Source organism: Lepidochelys kempii, chromosome 5 (assembly GCF_965140285.1).
Source record: "Lepidochelys kempii isolate rLepKem1 chromosome 5, rLepKem1.hap1, whole genome shotgun sequence".
Taxonomy (NCBI): Eukaryota; Metazoa; Chordata; order Testudines; family Cheloniidae; genus Lepidochelys; species Lepidochelys kempii.
This window is the reverse complement of record NC_136384.1, coordinates 28,973,588-28,996,211: the sequence shown is the minus strand read 5'-3', so window position 1 is coordinate 28,996,211 and position 22,624 is coordinate 28,973,588. Positions and strand designations below refer to the sequence as shown.

General features: G+C 38.4%; 1 protein-coding gene across 3 annotated transcripts in view; it reads left to right on the top strand.

The window, feature by feature from the left end:
- Positions 1 to 22,624, top strand: part of TTC33 (tetratricopeptide repeat domain 33) — a 121,198-nt gene that overhangs the window by 21,143 nt on the left and 77,431 nt on the right. The gene's annotated exons all lie outside the window — the stretch shown is intronic.

Here is a 22,624-nt window from a genome sequence, read left to right as displayed (position 1 = left end):
TTTTCCACCATTTTTTACTTTGGTGTTTCAGTGCTAAGGGAGCAAGTGAAAGTTGAAGGAAAATAGAATTACTCAAGTGTGCATTAGTACTTATTTCCCTTTGAATCTAGCTCTGTCAGTGCATATCATTTCTTCTTTTCATCTTAAACATTGCATTTTCTCCTCCTAGGGAGAAAATGTCAGTCTCTTCCTTTATTGCGCAGGGCTTTGGAGCAGAGCCTGCAGCTGGAGCGCAGAGCAGTGGAGCTTCAGGTTTTTGCCCAGAGCTGGAGTGGAGCCGGAGCACAGAAAATCTTGACTGCTCCACTGCTCCAGTTTTTTTTTTCATTTTCAATCCAAAATCAATTATATTTAGCAAGAAAGTCCTAAAGGGGCCAAAAAGTTTCAGATTGTATAACAATTGATATTAACGTCTACGTTACCACTTTACATAATATGTCACAGTTATTCTCACTTCGGCCGAAATCAAGATTTAATGTACAGATAGAAAATTACAACTTTTTTGGAGATACATTTTATTAAAGAATCAGATAATTATCAGACATCCGACTACACTGCAGACTGCTCTCACCCTTGCGCCAAGGTTAGGCGAGTACGTACTTGCGTAGATTAGTTAGATAGATTAGTATGTGTTGATACTTCTTTTGTAAGGGTTGATCAATGAGATGCGCTGAGTGCTGCGAAGTGAAGTGTGACGCAAGTTGCAACATTTAAGATATCACAAACAGGTATATTGGAAAAAAAATGTTTTTGTTTATTGATATATTAAGAGATATTAACCACTTAAGTTCATTTCTCACATGGCTCCCCTTACTGGTACATTTGTTCATTTATACATGCTCCCGTATCACTCTGGCAGACTTATCTTATATGTCATCTGTTCAATGGTCTTTTGGTAGCGTTGTATGTAATTTTAAATTTACTGAAAAAGTTGCTGGCAGCAGGCATATAAATATACAGTAAACATTTTTCCATAAATTAGAAGTGATTTTTGTGATATATCCAGAGTGATTGGAAAATGTCCAACACAACTTCGGGGGTGAATCCTTAGGTCATTTTAAGAAAAAACGTTTTTGTGAACACATGTCCTAAAACTCTTCCTAAGAGAGCTACAGTCCCTTCAAGGAGGTGATGAAAAGTTAATTTCTGATTAATATCTCAAAAACGCTTTAATATAAAGTAATGAAATTATATCTGTGTCTTAGCGTTAGTATGTGCTATCATATTACATTATCCAACATTATTTAAACCATAGGTGTCCTGAACTGGCAGTTGGTCATTTTTATTTCATATTTCAAGAAAGGCTTGTCGTCGAATGCCCCGGCTACGAGTGGTAATATTATGTTCCATAATAAGTTAATAATTTTTAGTTAATATTTATTATTACATTTAAAATGTATGGTTCCAAAGTTGAAAAATAAGTAATAAGTAAAATTGTTTGTATCATTCTAAGCATCTAAACAGATTAAAATTTTTAAACAGTTTTCTTGGAAACGGTTAATTATAAAAAATAAATGAAAAGTACCATTTTAATGCATGTTTTAGTATTATTCCATATTCCAGGGTCATATCTGTTAAATAGTGGAACATTTTAAAAATATTAAATAAAATTGGCCCAGACCCCCCAGTTCATGACGCCTGTAGTTTAAATAATTTTATTTGAATGATGTTGTATGATAGAACGTTGGAAATAAACTTTAATGGGAAAGTGGATTCAAATTGCAAGCACAGTCCTTTTAGTAAAGAGAGTAAATTTTCGGAAATATGTTTTTCCTTCATCAGGCTGGAAACATTGTACAAGATAGAACCTGTTATCTTGTATAATCTGTTCAGGCTGATGAAGGAAAAACATATTTCCAAAAATTTGCTGTCTTTACTAAAAGGACTGTGCTTGCAATTTGAATCCTCTTTCCCGTTAAAGTTTATTTTCAACCTTGTAACATGTAGCCTCGTTACTTCCCAACAATTAATGTTGTAGAACAGTGATAGCATGTATTAACGCTACAGCAAATACCAAATTTCATTGATATATCTATATTAAAACATTTTTGAGATATTAATTAAAAACTTGGAAAATATTTTGAATATTTTTACTGCAAAATTTCATAAGAAAAGCTATCTTGCAATTTATAAATAAAATATTATATTATGTGTATTAAAATACACACTCTTCTTACTCTTCTTACTTCATCAAAACTGCAAGAAACATGTTAAAATATTCAAATATACTTTAATAATAATTTTGTGTAAAAAGAAGGTGCGATCATTTTTGTCCAGAAAATCCAAAATAAATTGGAAGTACCTTAAGTGGTTAAGATATCACAAGCAGGTACATTATAAAAAAATGTAATGTTTTTGTTCATTGCTCTTCGAAGATCGTAACAAAAACCACTTGGGTACGGTAGCAGCAGAAGAAGATTTGGCCATGGCTTCAACAAAAATATCAAATCTGCCCCCCATGATTGATAGCTGATTTATGGAAAAGGATCTCAACAACGTCTTTACTTTTGAATTTGAAAAGCCCAAATTTGGGCTTTTGGGAAAAGCAAAGTAGAAATCAGCAACGTGCAAGGTGGAAAAGGAAGTGAATGGCAAGCTCAAACCATGTAGCTTCAAGACAAATGAAGCAAGTGCCGTGAAAAGTTTCAACCTTTGGTGGCATGTAAAATGTAACCATCCTGAAAACTATGCGGCTCTGGTTACAAAAAAGGACCAGGAAGATGAGGCAAAACAGAAAGCTGACGCGGCTAAACGATGTTCATCTGGCTTTTTCAAAACTCCTGGAGAAAAGATTTTTTGCGGAGCTTCATCTGAAAAGAAACCCAAAATTGAGCAAACAAAACTTGACTCATATATTTGAAGTCCTTAAAGATTACAGTCACCATGGATGCCAATACTTTCCGTGAAGGGCTGATGGAAATGGTTTGCCTGAGTTCAACAACGCTCACTACCTTCAGGCTAAAGAACAAAGGATTCCAAACAATTGCAGGAGAAAGGGGTCGGCAGCTTGGCGTTTTGACGAGGCACGATGCGGTTCATCATTTAGTTGTCAGCACAGCTGAGTCTGGTTGCGAAGAGCTCAAGAAAGCTTTGGAGCAATAATTGTGCTACCTGAAAATGCATGCGGCAACCCGTGGAAACAGAAATTTACTTGCAATCAATTCTTAGTACTACGAAGAAGGAAAAGATTAAGCTGTGGTAAAAACCGTGGACATAATCGACACTGAAGGGCATCACAATTCTTCGTATGTGAAAAGTCAAGTAAAAGCTATTTTAGAAAAATTTGGGATCAGTGAAATGTAAGTGCTGAGCATCTGTGTTGACAATGCAGCAAACATGACTTGTGCTGTCAAAAATTTCAGCGAGGACAATGAAACCATTTCTATCTCTGAGAACAGTGATGTGGACAGAACTAAAGCTATTTTGCCTGATGAAGGAACTAAAGGAATGGATGAAATCGAACTCAACATGGATGCTGCTGCGCAATGGGTTAATGACCCTTGCCTCATACGTCCAACATGGCTTCATGAGGACAACTCAAAAGTTCAACTGATGAGGTGTGGTATTCACACTCTTCAGTTGGCAATCTGGGATGGACTGAACAAAGAATATGCAAAGAAATTTCAGGCAAAAATTCGACAAGTCGTTGTCAAAGTACGAACCCCAAGTATTCAAAGTGTTCTGCTTGATCTACATGGGGTAACTCAATCATTGGATTCTGTGACTTGCTGGGGTACAACATTTGCGATGATTGATCAGCTTCTCGTTTTTCAATCTGACTGTGAACAAGTGGCTGCTGCTGGAACCAGAGAATTCAAGTTAACAAAAGCTGAATGGGAGGAAGTGAAGAATCTGCAAAACCTCTTGGCAAAGCCAAACCAAACAACCATGAATCTTCAAGCTGTCGATGTAACCCTGGGAGTTTTAATGAAGGAATGGCGAAAACTGTCAAAATTCTTGCAAGAAAATGGTGGACAAACTGCAGGAGGAATTCTATCCTCCATGCAGAAACATGAAGAGAAGCTTTTTGGCAATATTTATTTCCTTGCTGGAGTTTATGTTGACCCACGGTATCAGATTCTTCTTACCTCAAGGAAAATACCAAAGGCAAAGGAAGGGCGCCTTGATATTGCTTGACGACTCAAAAAACAAAATCTATTGCTACATTTGAACTCTGCGAAAGAGGTTGAAGAAAATGAAACACAACAAAAGGAGTCATCAACAATCAAATTTGTGGTTTCGGAAAGTTCACATCCTTCAGAAATAGCAGGCTGTTCTCAAACTTCCATCTCCACTCTGAACTTGTTCAAGCGTCCATCCCTGAGACGTCTTCAACCATCACAGGGAAATGGAGATAATTTAAGCACCGATTCTTCAGAAGATGATGCCTTTGAAAAGGAATTGGATAAACAAGAAAGACGCCAGCTAGTTTCTGCTATTCATAATTGTAATGAAGCATTATTCAAGAGAAACTTTCGGGAAAATTGTGAGGTGATGGAGTCTATTGGTAGACTAAAAGTTGTCTGTTTTTGAGGCCATTCACAACTACCCTCACCGCATTCAGGCTGCCTGTAGAATTGCTTTGAGCATGCCAACAATTCAAGCTAGTATAGAGCGACTGTTTTCGGCTTTAAAGTTAATTTTAAATGTTTTGCGGCAGGCTATGAAAGACGACTTGATTGCTGCAATAATTTTTTACAGAATGAATTATGAATGATTCTAGTTTGTGTCATTGCTGATGAAATTTAAATTGTTTTAAAAGTCTGATTAAAAATAATGTTTTTTCAAAATTACAGTATGCACTTTTTTATTTAGTTAAAAATTAATTTGAGGCAGAGCGGAGCTGGAGCAGTCACTGTTGGTGCTGGAGTGGAGCAATTCAAAAATTTGGTTGCTCCAAATCCCTGCTTTATTGGACTAGTGTGATGTGTTAAAATTAGTGCATTGACTATTAGGCAGAAGTATAAAACCACTTGAATACTTACCATCTCTTATACATTGTTGAGTTGTCGACTCCTGCTTCTGATCTGCCCAGGATGCCAGCTTTCATTTCCCACTTATTCAGTTTTCAACCAGGCACCTTCATTTTTTCTCCCACGAAGCCCCTCATTCTTGGGAGGAGTTTGCCATAAACATCTGCAAAGCTCTTAATTATCCTCTTTCAAATCCCTCCTTAAAATGCTCATTTATTGTGATGCCTACAAAAAAAACTTAACAGTGGTTTGGGCACTAGTGTGCTGAGATTGCTGCCTATCATACTGACCAATGTTACCTTGTTATCTGTGTTCCTCCCTGTCTCACTGTTGTATTCACAAGTTGTCTCTTGTCTTGCCAGCTATTTGGGATGAGGACTCATTTTTATGTTCCCTGTTTCCTTCGTGCAGTGCAGTCCTGGTGCAAGACTGGAGCTAGACCTTACTGCAATAGCCAGAGTTGTAATAACAGTTAGTTAATTCCACCACCTCTGGGGACCACCTATCATGCTAACAGATCTGAACCTGTAAATGTAAATCAGGGTTCCTCTTTAAAGTTTTAGTTTAATTTACAACCCTACACAACAAATTAGGACTTGAGAACTATTTTTGTAAAAATGTTTTGGATTTGAGCTGAAAGCGTCTGTGTATGGTTTGATGGGTTTTTTAAATAAAATGACTCTTGAATCTTTAAAAATTGAGTATTTTGGTACATGGTAAAACATTACAGAGCAAAATTCCTATATTAATGTAAGTGATATTTTATTGAGAAATGCAAAATATGTCCATTGTCAGATCCTTAAATCCAGTGATACTGGCAGGATTGGGCCAAAAGAAATCTGATGAGGTTCAAAAAGACAAGTGCAGAGTTCTGCACTTAGTATGGAAGAATCCCATGCATGGCTACAGACTAGGGACCGAATGGCTAGGCAGCAGTTCTGCAGAAAAGGACCTAGGGGTTATGGTAGAAGCTGGATATGAGTCAACAGTGTGCCCTTGTTGCCAAGAAGGCTAATGGAATTTTTGGTTGTTTCAGTAGGGGCATTGCCAGCAGATCGAGGGATGTGATCGGTCCCCTCTATTCGACATTGGTGAGGCCTCATCTAGAGTACTGTGTCCAGTTTTGGGCCCCACACTACAAGAAGGATGAGGAAAAATTGGAAAGCATCCAGCGGAGGGTAACAAAAATGATTAGGGGAGTGGAACACATGATTTATGAGAAGAGGCTGAGGTAACTGGGATTGTTTAGTCTGCAGAAGAGAAGAATGAGGGGGGATTTGATAGCTGCTTTCAACTATCTGAAAGGGGGTTCCAAAGAGGATGGATCTAGGCTGTTCTCAGTGGTAACAGATGACAGAACAAGGAGTAGTGGTCTCAAGTTGCAGTGGGGGAGGTTGAGGTTGGATATTAGGAAAAACTTTTTCACTAGGAGGGTGGTGAAGCACTGGAATGCGTTACCTGGGGAGGTGGTGGAATCTCCTTCCTTTGAGGTTTTTAAGGTCAGGCTTGACAAAGTCCTGGCTGGAATGATTTAGTTGGGGATCGGTCCTGGTTTGAGCAGGGGGTTGGACTACATGACTCCTAAGGTCCCTTCCAACCCTGATATTCTATGATTCTGTTTCATAAGATATTCAGTATTCACCTCAGTAATGCCATTTGTGAATGCAGCCTTGGTACTATAAAAGCACAATACAGATTTTTTTCCCCATTTTTTCATTATAGGGACAATAACTAATACATTTTTTCATAGGTCAAGAACTAACTAACTGCTGCGTATGAAGCATTATTTTTGCTCACCCCAATTCCATGAAAAGAGATTTATTTTAGATCCACTTTGTATATTATTTCTAATCTTCAAGTTAGTTGTTAAAGAGAAAATAAGTAATAGACGTATTAATTTAATACTTGTGTCCAGTTGCTTTTAAACAAAATCCTGTGATCGGTGTTGATAAAGATTACATCAAAAAACAATTTGTTTCAACTGGCTTGATTATTATGGTTCATTGAATTTAATTTTAAATGTTGTAATTCAGGTGCGGTACAGTCATAAAACATGATGCCATAGCTATAACGCATCTGGGAGGTGTTCTAAAATTAAAACATACTTAATTGAAAGGGTCATAACTATTAATTAGCAGTTATATTAAAATAACTTTCTAAAGATGCAAGACCTAGAAATGCTACTTGTTACTCTAGTTGACAAAGATATTTAAAAAAAAAAAACCTGATGCATATTTTGTTGTTACTATTAGTTCAATAAACAGTGTCGCCTATAACTTAGTGTTTCATAATTGGTTTCATATCTATATCGAAGGAGAGCTATTAAAAGGCTTAGATTAAAAAATATCCAGCTAAAAAAATCCTCTTTTAATTAAGCAAGCAATTGCAAAGTTACTTCCAAATAAAGAGATGTGGAAAACCAGCTCTGTAACAGCTGCTACTTTTGGTAATGGAAGGATTTGTCTTTATTGTTATGTAAACTGCTTAAAAGTTTTTGTAACATGGACCAATACAAGAAAAGGGATCAGGAGGTCCCTTTTAAGGGTCTGATAATGCTTTTTGTGTGTGCAAGGGGCTATTGGCAGAAGAATGTAATGCACATATACCGTCTGTGGAGGTGATATCAACATGAGAAATTGCATTTATTATGAACCTTGACTGTCTCAACTGCTTTCCCAAACAATTTCTCAATTTGGAATGAATTAGTCCAAAGGAAGAAAATATTCTTTCTACACCGGCAGAAGAAGCTACTGCTGTTAAAAGTGAGATTATCGCTTCAGCCATTTCTGAAGGGTGCTTAAGTGACTTCCACCAGTTCACTGGTGTGACTTTCTTTAAAACATCATCAGGAAACATATATTTCTTGAATGGTTCACCCTTAGCTCTGAAGTTTGTTATAGTTGGCATTATGGAGGGATGGTTGCTGGATGTCCATGTTATAGCCATCTCCTCTTCTTCAGCAGTTAAGGTTTGACCCTGGTACCCAGTATTGAGAATATTTGCAAGAAGGAGGTAGTGCTTGTCCCATTTGTCTTTTTAATGCTTGTAATTTAATTCTGTCATTGCATATTTCTCTTTTTAAGATCTCACTCAGTTCCTTCCAGATTCAACAGCATCAGCAATAAAACAGTGATTTCCCTGCATTTTGTTCAAGGCTGGAGAAATAGGCTTCAGGGTACTCAGCATGTGTGCAACGTTTCTCTTAAGCCCTATATTGAGAACCTTGGCTGTGGCAGTGCCGTCTATTTTTTCCACGATTTTGTTCACAAACTGTCATCAGATTAGGCCAGTTCTTGATCTAGTGCTCAAAACAGTCCACTACTGAGTTCCATCGCACGTCTTGTGGGAGAGTTCGTTTGGTTCCTCCCACTTTTTTCAGAGCAGCTGCTGCAAAGTGGTTGTTACGGAAGTATTTTGCAATTTTAACAACATTAGCCTTTATTTCTGGAACACTGAAGTCTTTGGCTAGGAGGTGCATCAAATAAGCACTGCAACCGTATGTTATTAGCTTGGGACTCACTTCTAAGTATTTTCTTCTCATCTTGGGTACATGTGTAGCATTGTCTGTGACCAAGCTGCATACTAGACATTTGAATTTTTTTTCACAGTTTGTTATAACTTTTACTGCTACTTCTTGTAAGTATTCTGCTGTGTGTGCATTTCCTGATGTATCAATTGTTTCTGTAAGGAAGACATTTGTGTGTGGGGGTGGGGGGGGTGAGAAAACCTGGATTTGTGCAGGAAATGGCCCACCTTGATTATCATGCACATTGTAGGGAGAGTGGTCACTTTGGATAAGCTATTACCAGCAGGAGAGTGAGTTTGTGTGTGTGGTTTTTGGAGGGTGGTGAGGGAGTGAGAGAACCTGGATTTGTGCAGGAAATGGCCCACGTTGATTATCATACACATTGTGAAGAGAGTGGTCACTTTGGATGGGCTATTACCAGCAGCAGAGTGAGTTTGTGTGGGGGTGGGGCGGAGGGTGAGAAAACCTGGATTTGTGCTGGAAATGGCCCAACTTGATGATCACTTTAGATAAGCTATTACCAGCAGAACAGTGGGGTGGGAGGAGCTATTGTTTCATGGTCTCTGTGTGTATATAATGTCTTCTGCAGTTTCGACGGTATGCATCCGATGAAGTGAGCTGTAGCTCACGAAAGGTCATGCTCAAATAAATTGGTTAGTCTCTAAGGTGCCACAAGTACTCCTTTTCTTTTTCCTTCTTCTGTTGTTACACAAGCACATACAACAGGATCATTGTGGTCATTGCTCCAGCCATCAAGACTTAGGTTAACAATTTCACCCTCTAGACCTTTTGCACACTGTTCAATTTCTCTTTCATATACTTTATTGGGCAATTTGCCTGCAACATCTGGTCTGTTGTGTGGACTGTATCCTGGTCTTAATGACTGAACCATGTTAATGAAGTGAGGGTTCTCAGTCATACGGAAAGGAGAGTTTGTTGCATAAACAAACCGGACAATTTCCCCATCAATTATCTTTTTTGTAATCTGCTGGTTCTTATCACAAATTTATCTATGGTTGTTTCTGGATGATGGAGATTTTTTTTTCTTTTTGCTACTGGTGATATACTATGGCTATGTGACATATGATATGAGTGAAACACTATCATTGGCAGATAACTCTGAAACTATAGAAAATGATGGTGGTCTTAAAGGTGGAAAGTCTTCAGAATCCATCCTCAACATACAGGATTCTCCTAAACAAAATAAGTCAATGCAGTTATTTAATTATTATTACCATGCTGCTCATTTAGTATTACTCATTGCATTCACTGACACTCAGTACCACTTTAAAAGTGAAATTGTAAAAGGAAGAGCTGCCTATTTTAGCTATTTATTTTTTATCACAACTGCATCTAAAATGATAGTGCTATAGAATAACAACTATATTTTTTGCTCAAATATGAGAATTTAAGAATAGTCCAGAAGCAAGACAGGCAGTCCTTAAGAAAGAAGTCTGAAATAAAAAAGTTTACTAACTTGAAGATCCTGCATGTTCAGACATGTTCCTTTCATCTTCTTCAATGCAGCTTCCTCCTGAGAAGGAACACTTCTCATGATGTTGTTTTGTTCGGGCAACCAGACGTTGCATTTCTTTGTTGCACTGTTTGCATTTTGCATGCATGTCTGTCTTACTCACGGGTAGAGGAACTTCATTAAAATATTCCCAAACTGGCTCTCTTTTACGGCCTGCTGCCATTATAGGTTTTCCCTTCTAGAGAGAGAATAGTATGGTAGATCTCAAATCAATGAAGGCTACATTCAGAAAGACCTCAATACTTCTGAAATATGCTGCTCAAGGACTGTTTGAAACTTTGTACTTTTAGAGAGAGGTAAGGGATTGCCTCTGTGTACGCAAATTTGCAAAAGGACAATAGGGTTGAGGTCTGTTATTTCTCACCTCTATTTATTCATTTATTTATTTGAATTATTTTTGCTGTTAACAAGCATGTTATCTCTAGAGACACAAATCCAAAGTTGAGAACTGCAAAACTATGCATCTCTGATGGTGTCTTCTAGACAGAGCACTGAGTCCCACTGGGTAGATAAAAAGATTAACCTAAATAATCTGTACAGAAGCCCCTGGAACCCCATAAGATTGGGTCTCTAATCCATGAACTATGGGAACTCATTTACAAAACTTTTCTTAAACATTACATGAATATATTGTCTCATACTATATGTCATAAATATAAAGGGAAGGGTAAACCCCTTTGAAATCCCTCCTGGCCAGGGGAAAGCTCCTCTCACCTGTAAAGGGTTAAGAAGCTAAAGGTAACCTCGCTGGCACCTGACCAAAATGACCAATGAGGAGACAAGATACTTTCAAAAGCTGGGAGGAGGGAGAGAAACAAAGGGTCTGGGTCTGTCTGTAGTCGTCTTGGCCGGGGACAGAACAGGAATGGAGTCTTAGAACTTTTAGTAAGTAATCTAGCTAGGTATGTGTTAGATTATGATTTCTTTAAATGGCTGAGAAAAGAATTGTGCTGAATAGAATAACTATTTCTGTCTGTGTATCTTTTTTGTAACTTAAGGTTTTGCCTAGAGGGGTTCTCTATGTTTTTGAATCTAATTACCCTGTAAGATATCTACCATCCTGATTTTACAGGGGGGATTCCTTTATTTCTGTTTACTTCTATTTTTTATTAAAAGTCTTCTTGTAAAACACTGAATGCTTTTTCATTGTTCTCAGATCCAAGGGTTTGGGTCTGTGGTCACCTAGGCAAATTGGTGAGGCTTTTTACCAAACCTTGTCCAGGAAGTGGGGTGCAAGGTTTTGGGAAGTATTTGGGGGGAAGGATGCGTCCAAACAGCTCTTCCCCAGTAACCAGTATTAGTTTGGTGGTGGTAGCGGCCAGTCCAAGGATAACGGGGGTAATATTTTGTACCTTGGGGAAGTTTTGACCTAAGCTGGTAAAGATAAGCTTAGGAGGTTTTTCATGCAGGTCCCCACATCTGTACCCTAGAGTTCAGAGTGGGGGAGGAACCGTGACACTATAGAATTGGAATTTATAATCCTTATTCCATGATGATATATCTTTGAGCTATAATGATCTTAATTAAAACTATCCTTAGATAACTTTTTTCCTCAAAAAGCATTTTATCAAAAAAATGTGATTTAAATTAAAAAAATTCAATTTTGGTGATTTTTTAAAAAAAAATCATTGATTTTTATCCACCGTGTTATCCACTTTTGCGGTCAGATGTTCCATCCAAAACCTCCCAGAAGCTGGTGTCAGTTCATGTTCTGTGCTTGTCTGATGTCATTATGGACAAAATTCCCCCCTGCACTCTACTTCCAGTTCCCCAAAACTTATGAGTCACCTAAATTTATATATGCCAAAGTTAGTAGGCCTCAAGCCTCATGCTAACTGTTGAAGCCAGTGACTTACAGGATACAAGCCATTACTGCGGAATATAATGCAAAGCAGTGAATGTAATAGAGGTAAACTGGCCAACAGGGCTAAACCCCCCCCCATTACAGCTCAGGAGGCTGTGGCCACAGAAACGCTGCATTAGCCCTTGAAGGCTGCTACTAGTACAACTATATAGCAGAGATATGTCATCATAGAAATGTTTCAAGTTTTGTTAGCTATAATTTCCTCCCCATTCAATGAGACGTACAACTGTACGTATAACTAAGGCACCTACCTTTACAGGTGAAGGCATACAGAAAGAGTCACAACTTTGAAAAAATCAATAACAATTCAATAGTTTTGTATTCTATATGTGACATATTCAGAATACATGAGTGTGATGTGTTATAGAGGTTCTATCAGTGCTCATTTGGGATGACTTACTTAATTACTGGCTTTGTCACTCATAAGTACGACATCTGTCTAAAGCTCAAGGTGATGAAACTTTTTTTCAGATCACCCTATTATGTATTCCTATTTGTGTATTAAATAAATAACTCTTTAAGGCAGGAACAGTACCTTTCTGTATGTTCAAATTACGCCTAGAACATCGGGGCTCTACCAGAATGCAAATAATATGGGATCATGTGTAAAAATTATAGATATAATTTTACGTGCATACTTTATACGCTCTGTGTATATAAAATGCAGTTCTTTAGTAGTCTTATGGTTTCTTTTTTGTTTGTATGAGCTCAGATTTGAAAACAAGCAATCTAGACATTCTATTATTTCTGAGAACTGAAGTTTTGGTGAAAAGAAAAGGAGTAGTGGCACGTTAGAGACTAACAAATTTATTTGAACATAAGATTTCGTGAGCTACAGCTCACTTCATCGGATGCATTCAGTGGAAAATACAGTGGGGAGATTTATATACACAGAGAACATGAAACAATGGGTGTTACCATACACACTGTAAGGAGAGTGATCACTTAAGATGAGCTATTACCAGCAGGAGGGGGGGGAGCAGGAGAGAAAACCTTTTGTAGTGATAAGGTGGGCCATTTCCAGCAGTTGACAAGAACGTCTGAGGAACAGTGGGGGATGGGGGAGGGATAGTTTTACTTTGTGCAATGACCCATCCACTCCCAGTCTTTATTCAAGCCTAAGTTAGTTGTATCCAGTTTGCAAATTAATTCCAATTCAGCAGTTTCTCATTGGAGTCTGTTTTTGAAGTTTTTTTGTTCAAGAATTGCCACTTTTAGGTCTGTACTGGAGTGACCAGAGAGATCGAAGTGTTCTCCGACTGGTTTTTGAATGTTATAATTCTTGACGTCTGATTTGTGTCCATTGATTCTTTTACGTAGAGACTGTCCAGTTTGACCAATGTACATGGCAGAGGGGCATTGCTGGCACATGATGGCATATATCACATTGGTAGATGTGCAGGTGAATGATCCTTCAAACTGGTCATTTTCCAGGTCTGCCATTCTCAGTTAGTGGGTACTGGATATGTTTATATGCCAAACTGGCCCTGGCAACTAAATCACAGTATTCGGACAGCATAGTTTGTTTGGTCTTTGACCTGTTAACCAGTAATATAAACTGCATGTAGTAGAATATTGTTTACATTGTCTTCTGTAAAATTTAAGAAACAACATTTTAGACACAGTATGTTTCATGGTGGTTGATCACTTAATCAGATACTTTGGATAAGAGCTGTTAACTTTGAACAGGGTTCATATTAATTTAGCTTCAGAGTCGCATTGTACTGTTAAAAATGGAGGTGTATTAAATATGTCAGACAAAATACAGTTTCTAATAGGAATTCTGCAGCCCTGATTTCTCTTTAGCTAATTTCTTCTTCTAGAAAATGTCAGTGATTTTGGAGTGTTGTCATCTTGACGCTTTAAGAATGCATCTTGCATTTTTTGGCCTTTAACCTTTGTATTAGTGGTGAGTTCACCTTCAGTGGGTTTGGCTGTTGACCAGGGTGGTGCTGGGTGTTTCTTTTTATTTCTTCCAGGCTGTCCATTGTTCATGAATAAAACAGTTACATTAGTCAACAGGCAGACTCTCATTTGTACTTACTTATTTAGAACAAAAGAATGGTTATGGTTTTCTTCTTGCCTGTTTTATTGGTATATTTTATTTTAACCCTAGTATAAAATAAATGTGAGTGCCTAAACAGAGGCATAGTTCTACCCGTTAGAGTTCATTCAGTAATAGGAAGCATTTTTATGGTGTAATCCAGAGTTCTTCAGCCTGGGAGATTACACTGGTGTCATGGGGTTGAGACAATCTTGCCCTTCCCATATTGCTACATGGGAAGGAAATCCTGGGGATCCACAGTATAGAAAAGGTTGAGAAACATTGTCTTAGTCCAATAATCTAGTGGAAGAAGTATTTCCAGAACATTTTAAAGAGTCAGTATCAATAAATATATACCTGGGACGGTAGCTCTTATGATTTATTATTAAATATTTGTATATAGCATTATAGGTATGCATGGCACTTTAGGAAGAGACTAAAGACACTGTGCCACATCTTCCGCTGGTTACACCAGCTTAGAGGAGCTTAAGCCTTATAGCATCCCCATTCCCCATAGCCAGGTGGGTTTCAGGAAAGAAACTGCAGGGAGGAACCAGTCAGAGATACCAGAGCAGCTACAGGAAGCCATTCAAGCAGGGGCCCATGGACATGGATGATGTCATCAGGCTGTTTTTTGCAGTTGTCACTCTGAACATTCTATTCCCCGGGCTGACTGGGGGTTTGCTCCAATACTTTCTGGCCTCTCCCTTCCTTTGTCTTTCCTTCCAGCTAATCCCCTCCTAAAATAACCCTACTGAAAGAATTTGTAAAAAATAATAATAATAAATAAATCATGGAACTAACAAAATGTTTGTGAGCCATCACATTGATTGTTCTACTTGTATGTTATATCCCTTTCTTATTTGTAATGATGGCCAAAGATCCATGACGTAGCTTTGGAGGCAGACTAAATCTGTCAATCAGAAGCAGGGGCAGTGTGGCTCCACATCTGATAAACTCAAAACTGCCAGATTTATTCTGTCTTTGCAGACCAGCTTCAGAGCAAATTGAAAGGAGGAAAATAAGGGGAGGGGAGAAGGGTTTAAATCTCCAGGCTGTTGTGTCTGCCTTTATTAGAAGAGAGGATTTCTTTTCTCCTCACTCCGTGCTCAGCCATGCGGAGTGCAGCATGGTACAGAACGCTAAGAAGAGCAGGATGGCTACTGACAGGGATCCAAAGACAGAGCAAGAAGGGACCTTAGGACCAACCCCTCCATCCTTTCTGCATCATGCGCTTTGCCCAGCCCTGCAGTGGCTTAGGGCTACCCCTGCAGGAATGCCAGCCCAGTGCTGTCTCCCAGAGCAGCAACTGGGCCAAGGAGTCCTTTGAACCTTTGGATTTGGGCAGATATGAACTGGCTATGGTGCTTCCTTCCCAGAAAGATACACCAGAGATGTGTTTACTTTAAGACACTTTAATATACTGGCAGGTATGGCTGAGGTTAACTTAAATAAGGCATGTTACACACCGCATCACCTAGTGGCTGAACAGCATAATACAGTTCAGCATTCCATTACATGTGGGAACTTTGGAAGCCCCCTTCTGGATCCAGTCCAGCATAAACCTACAGTTGGAACTACCTCTTTCTCAGGGGATGAAAGCTGCTCAAAAGAGTAACCACAAGGTATCCCCTCACTCCAGGTCTCTTTCAGAAATTTTTCTCTCTCCATCTGAGGTGGAAGTGGATCAAGGGGAGGCATAAGAAAGAGGTTTCCCAGATGTTCAGTCCCTTCTACTGACCTGAATATAAAGTACTAACAAGAAAGAGTGCCCCCTTCTTCCATCCGTTTCATGTTCTGAAGAGTTTTATGTAGGGGATTCATCGTGGAGGCACTGTAAGAATCACATAGTGAAATCTGTTTCCCTCAAACCACATAAATCTGCAGCGTGCAATAGGGCAAATAATCCTTAGTGCCTGGTTCCCCTGCTCATCTTCACAAAATGTAGCATCGCAAATCAATGAGGAAAAGACCAGGCTGTAGACATACTGTTTCCTCTAGGCATGCATACATACATCCCCAGAAAGGAATTTTCTCTGCCTACGAGAGGCAGGCAAATGGTTAATTCTGGAGGAAAGCTAAGAGGTTCTGGCACCTTATTCACCATTGAGGTATCTCACAATATACTAATTTATAATATTTTTTAAAAAGTAGACTTTTTATTATTGGCCAAGTGTAGCAAGACCCCGCACTCAATGTGATGGTATTTCTCTGTTTGTTTGAATGTAATGTGATAACTTTTGAACACGGCATCCAAAGGTCCTAAGCATGAGTGGAAAGAACCTTATTGAGTTTGCTGAAAACTGGAACAGGAAAATGGACACACACTGTTCTTGCATCTGGTTAGCATACCCAATGGTTTCAACCACTGACTTATCTCCCAAACAGAAAGGAAAGAAATAGGAAACTGGGGAGGAGGAGAGAATTTGGACACATACAGTCCTTGGCATGGGAGTGGTAGAATGGACATCATTGGTATGTGGAGAGGTGGAGTAGGGGACACACAAAGACCCTGGCAGTGGGAAAAGGGTGCCTACAGAAACCCTGGTGTGAGCACCTCACACAGTCCTTGGAATGGGGTAAAAGAGAACCCATGGTGAAAATAGCCTATGTGGAGGAGAGTTAACTCCTCTGGCCACTTGTGAATCCCCATCAATCCGAATGTTGCATAGAGAAACCTAGTGCCAAAGGTTGCAGTCCACTATAACATGAAGTATATTTTCTGAATATCACAAACTGCTTTGTTTTGTTTTTTTTTGTAAAGATCATTGCATCAGGCCTGTCAGACTCTCTTTAGTTATATGCAGTGTAGTTGTAGCCGTGTGGGTCCCAGGATATTAAAGAGACAAGGTAGGTGAGGTAATATCTTTTATTGGACCAACTTCTTTCCTGTGTGGCTTGAAAGCTTGTCTCTCTCACCAACAGAAATTGGTCCAATAAAAGGCATTACCTTCCCGCACCTTGTCTCTCTAAACTTTCTTTAGTTATGGACCAGTTTTCTAATATACACTATATTTTACTGGTCAGCAAATAACAAATGTGCTTCTGATTTCACACAGAAACATTAGCAGTACTGTGTAAGCTGCTCATTAGCACACTTGTTTTGTGTGTTTGATTTAACAGGAAATCGTGTTTATAGGAAATGCAATCAGTTAATTAACTTGTTAATTAACAGGTGGGTAATTTGTATCTTTTTTTTTCCTACCATGTGTTGCTTTAAATAGATAAATTCTACAGGAGTTTGCTCTTGCTGGATTCAAACATTAGTTACTTGTTGAAACCCCTGCCATCTATCACTTTCTGACCAGAGTATCCTTATCTGTTTCTTTTGGCAACTTCTATGAACATTTAAGAAGGGATTTCTCAGCATTAGGTTGATGATATCGCTCCAACTTTATTCACATGTATTAATTCCTATATACTTCCCAACATCGGTATCTGTAAATATTGTTATATTATAAGAACAGAAAGATGCCAGCATCACAAGAAATATATTTATGAAATCATGCATATTTATGAAATCATGTATTTTCTCCATTTCCATTGTTCTGTTCAGTTTTCTATTATAGTTCTTTTATATCATAGTTCTGCTTTGTTAGTGCTTGCAAAAACCTACATTTATTTCTTCCTAACTAACTACTGAACATGCTGTTGAGCATCCTTCAAAAGGTGGGTGCGCACTGCACTTTCCTTTGAAAATGTGGCTCTGATTAGCTAATGCATTTGTAGTACTACTGTGGAAACAGTCAAATTCACTAGGTTTAGAAATTGATCTCCCTTAAAAGTCAATTCTTTTATTGGTTTCAAAGCAGGAGCTCCAAGCTATACCAGAAAGAAAGTTTAAAGGGTTCTAGATGTAAATGTTTCTGTGCAGATGTTGGTTGTATTCAGAACGAAAGGAATAGATATTGTAACTGTAATTCTTAAATATTAAATAAAAAAAATTACAGGATCAACTGCAGTAGTAAATTATAGATGTGTGCCAGATAGACAAAAGCTGTTATATGAAACAGGTGCCTCTGAGCAATCTTTGGAAGACCTGTGGTCCTAGGGGTCAGAATTTTTGTAATTTTAGCTGATCTCACAGACTCTCAGGTTGTTTAGGCACTGTCAACAAATCCTAATACCTGATGTGAAAAGGGATTGAAATGTAAATATACATATTGGGCAAAATTGTATTAACTGCCTGGGACAAAAAAGGCAAGTTAAGTGTAGATCATGAGGCTGGAGCTACTACAATTCAGTGAGCCAGTGTTCATTAGATAAAATGAAAGAGTTTGAAGAGGACATATTAATAATGCTTTTGCAAATCAGATTTAATTATTTTTATATATCAAATCAATGTGATCTATCTAGAGCTGAAAGGGAGAAAGCAGTGGGGAACATTTGTTAAATGCCATACATTCAGGACAAATTTAGGCGCAAATCCTCCCCCCGTGCGCAAAACTTAAATGTCAGGTTTTGAGCATGAACTCTCTCCATGTGTTTGACAAGGTAGGATTGTCTCTCCTAGGTCACAGACCACTGTCAAAAGTTGCATTGTGGCTGCTGTTGCATTGTTTGAGTGCCGTTTCCTCTGCAGTTTCTTTTATATGGGTGTCTTGGTTAGTGGAGCTTCACAGTTGTAAATCCACTGGTTATGTCCACCAGCCCTCAGACTCTTCTTCATAGCTATGGAGGTGGAGTGCAAAGCATTCTTTGTAGGCTTCCACCTGTGCAGTAGATGGAGGCATAGGGTTTGGGTTATACACTGAGACAGTAAAAATGGGAGAAAGGGAAAACATTAATTTAAAAAATAATGTAGAACCCAGAGGCATAGAAAAAATGGATTGAGTGGGTTAAATATCTTCAACAGATAACCTAACACAAATACATGAAATGTTAATTTTGTGTTGAATCTTTTGTGCTTTTATTTCCCCACTTTTGCTTTGATGTGAGGAAATGGAAGGGGAGAGTTCCGGTAATCTGCTGCTGCTTCACCTCCTTTCACTTTTACTATGACTAACCATTATCACATTGCAAGTAAAATTTCCATGTGACAACCCAAGTCCCTTTTACAGCACCTTTGCTCATGAGCTAACATTTCTTACAGCAGGCTTTTAAGCATATTTACCAATCTTTTAGTGGCCATATGTCTAAATGAGACTGGATCACAAATTCATGCCTGCCTCTCCAATGCCCATATTCATGCCCATTTATTGAACTAGGTTTCTTGATGTCATACAGAGAAGACATTTCATACCTGGGACTTTGCTAGTGGGAGAGCCTGCTCCTCTAGCCAATGAAACGTATGCAAGTCCTGTTTAGGGCAGTTGGGAGACTGATGATGGTTTTCATACATCTGACTTTGGCCCTTGGTGGTTACATCTAGCTTTTTAATATATATTACTTTAGTCACTGGGTATCCTCAGTTAGGAATCAGCTTATAACCTTTCTAATTTTTTTTTCGCCTCCAATTTGTGCAGAGCTTGGCGGTGTATTATTTGTGAGGTATCGAAAACATGCTGATCCTGAATTGCTTTGCCATACTCGAGTACATCTCCCTCCATTGATCAATGTATTTAGTTTGTTCTGATATTTTCCAGCTTCTTAATTTGCCTTGTATTTGATTGACACAGCAACTGCAACACTTAGGTTTTAAAACTAAGGGAGCTACATTTTTCAAACGGGTTGTCAGAAATATAAAGGGAAGGGTAATCACCTTTAAAATCCCTCCTGGCCAGAGGAAAAATCCTTTCACCTGTAAAGGGTTAAGAAGCTAAAGATAACCTCGCTGGCACCTGACCAAAATGACCAATGAGGAGACAAGATACTTTCAAAAGCTGGGAGGAGGGAGAAAAACAAAGGGTCTGTGTCTGGCTGTGTGATGCTTTTGCCGGGGACAGAACAGGAATGGAGTCCTAGAACTTAGTAAGTAATCTAGCTAGGTATGTGTTAGATTATGATTTCTTTAAATGGCTGAGAAAATAGCTGTGCTGAATAGAATGAATATTCTGGTCTGTGTGTCTTTTTTGTAACTTAAGGTTTTGCCTAGAGGGATTCTCTATGTTTTGAATCTAATTACCCTGTAAGGTATTTACCATCCTGATTTTACAGAGGTGATTCTTTTTACGGTTTCTTCTATTAAAATGTTTCTTTCCAAGAACTGAATGTTTTTTTCATTGTTCTAAGATCCAAGGGTTTGGGTCTGTGGTCACCTATGCAAATTGGTGAGGATTTTTACCAAACCTTCCCCAGGAAGTAGGGTGCAAGGGTTGGGAGGATTTGGGGGGGGAAAGACGTTTCCAAACAACGTTTTCTCAGGAACCCAGAGAAATGTTTGGTGGTGGCAGTGGAATACCAAGGGCAAGGGGTAAAATAGTTTGTACCTTGGGGAAGTTTTAACCTAAGCTGGTAAAAGTAAGCTTAGGAGGTTTTCATGCAGGTCCCCACATCTGTACCCTAGAGTTCAGAGTGCGGGAGGAACCTTGACACTTCACTTCCTGGACAAGGTTTGGTAAAAAGCCTCACCAATTTGCCTAGGTGACTACAGACCCAGACCCTTGGATCTTAAGAACAATGAACAATCCTCCCAACACTTGCACCCCCCCTTTCCTGGGAAATGTTGGATAAAAAGCCTCACCAATTTGCATAGGTGACCATAGACCCAAACCCTTGGATCTGAGAACAATGAAAAAGCATTCAGTTTTCTTACAAGAAGACTTTTAATAAAAATAGAAGTAAATAGAAATAAAGAAATCCCCCCTGTAAAATCAGGATGGTAGATACCTTACAGGGTAATTAGATTCAAAACATAGAGAACCCCTCTAGGCAAAACCTTAAGTTACAAAAAAGATACACAGACAGAAATAGTTATTCTATTCAGCACAGTTCTTTTCTCAGCCATTTAAAGAAATCATAATCTAACATGTACCTAGCTAGATTACTTACTAAAAGTTCTAAGACTCCATTCCTGGTCTATCCCCGGCCAAGACAGAATATAGACAGACCCACAGACCCTTTGTTTCTCTCCCTCCTCCCAGCTTTTGAAAGTATCTTGTCTCCTCATTGGTCATTTTGGTCAGGTGCCAGCGAGGTTACCTTTAGCTTCTTAACCCTTTACAGGTGAGAGGAGCTTTCCCCTGGCCAGGAGGGATTTCAAAGGGGTTTACTCTTCACTTTATATTTATGACACGGGTCTAATGGCACCCAGCTCCTACTGACATAATGGAAAAAGGCAAAACAGCATATATATTTTTCAAGTAATAATCTGTCATATATATATATAAGTATACACAGATGCACATATGTCTATATATATGAATGATATACCTGTGTGCATATATACACACACAGAGGATATGTGTTTGTGCCTACATACACTTACGTGTATGTGCCAAAAAAATCGTTTTACTTAGTTCACTATGTTTAGCATTCTCTGCTCAACAGAGACTCTGGACTGGAAATTTATGGATGTTACATATCAAGATTGAGGTTAATTGTCTGAGCTGTGTAAAGAAGTTTGCATAGTGCCTGCCCCTTAATCTATTGGTCTGTTCAGGAATACTAAATTATTATTGCCTTTTATAAGTCTCAGGGTGCCATACAGAATTACAAACTTCCTATGGTATATCTTTATATATGGTCTCCTCTTTTGCCCATCTCTTTATCTATATAATCTAAAATCTGTGTTTCTATTTCACTCAGCAGTAATATGGAACTTGGCAACCATTATACAAAAGCCAGAAATCGTTTAGGAGCAGAAAATAAGGGGAAATACCTTATCTGATTAAAGTAACAAGGGTATAATATCTGGATGAATAGTAATTGCTCATAATGCAATGTGAACAGACGACCAAGGCTAACCTGTTTGTGCGCCATCCAAAAGATGTTTCCAGAAGCACACTGTCCCAGCAGCACAGCACATGAGCATCATGTTATGGTCATAAATTATTGTGATTCACCAATGGTACTTTTTGTAGTGTTCCCATCCAGTTTTTTTCTGTGGTAGTTTGAGAGATCCACTAAGATCAAAGCTTGAGGTGGTATATGGTTGCAGGAACTGACAAATCTGTATAAGATTAAAAAGATAAAATGTAAATTCGATTTAACAAGAAAACAAAACTCATAGTCTTGAATCTAGATCTGCTACTTTGTTTCTAAAAGAATATCTGAATATGTTCTCAGTAAAAGACAAGAGTACTTCTGAAAAATGATTAAAAAATTCAGCACCAAAATTAATTTCCCATTTATGTTTTTCTGCCTACTGCTTTTAAAGGAAATATAGTTAGAACTTATTTTGGAAACTAAGCTCTGGCTTTTAAGATTTTGTATTAGCAGAGCAGCAACATGAAAGGGGATAATTTCCTTTAGTGTTTTAGACATCTGTAGAGTATTTTCCATTCAGACACTGGAGATTTTATATCTACTACATATGCAATCCCTTTGTGTGGCTTCTGAAAATAATGAGTGATTTGATTTTACTTGAAGGCTATAATATTGCTTCCCTTATCAAGCTTAGAAGGTCACAGTATAATGATCTTATCAGTTAAATTATGCTATTGCAGGTTCAGGATTAATAAAATTTAATACTCCAGTTCTTGAACTGGGTTTCCTGATATAAAGCTCCTATTTTTCTCCTGTTTGTCATTGTTTATTGCAGTTTCTTACAGAATAATTGTTATCTGAAATGACGCACACTGCC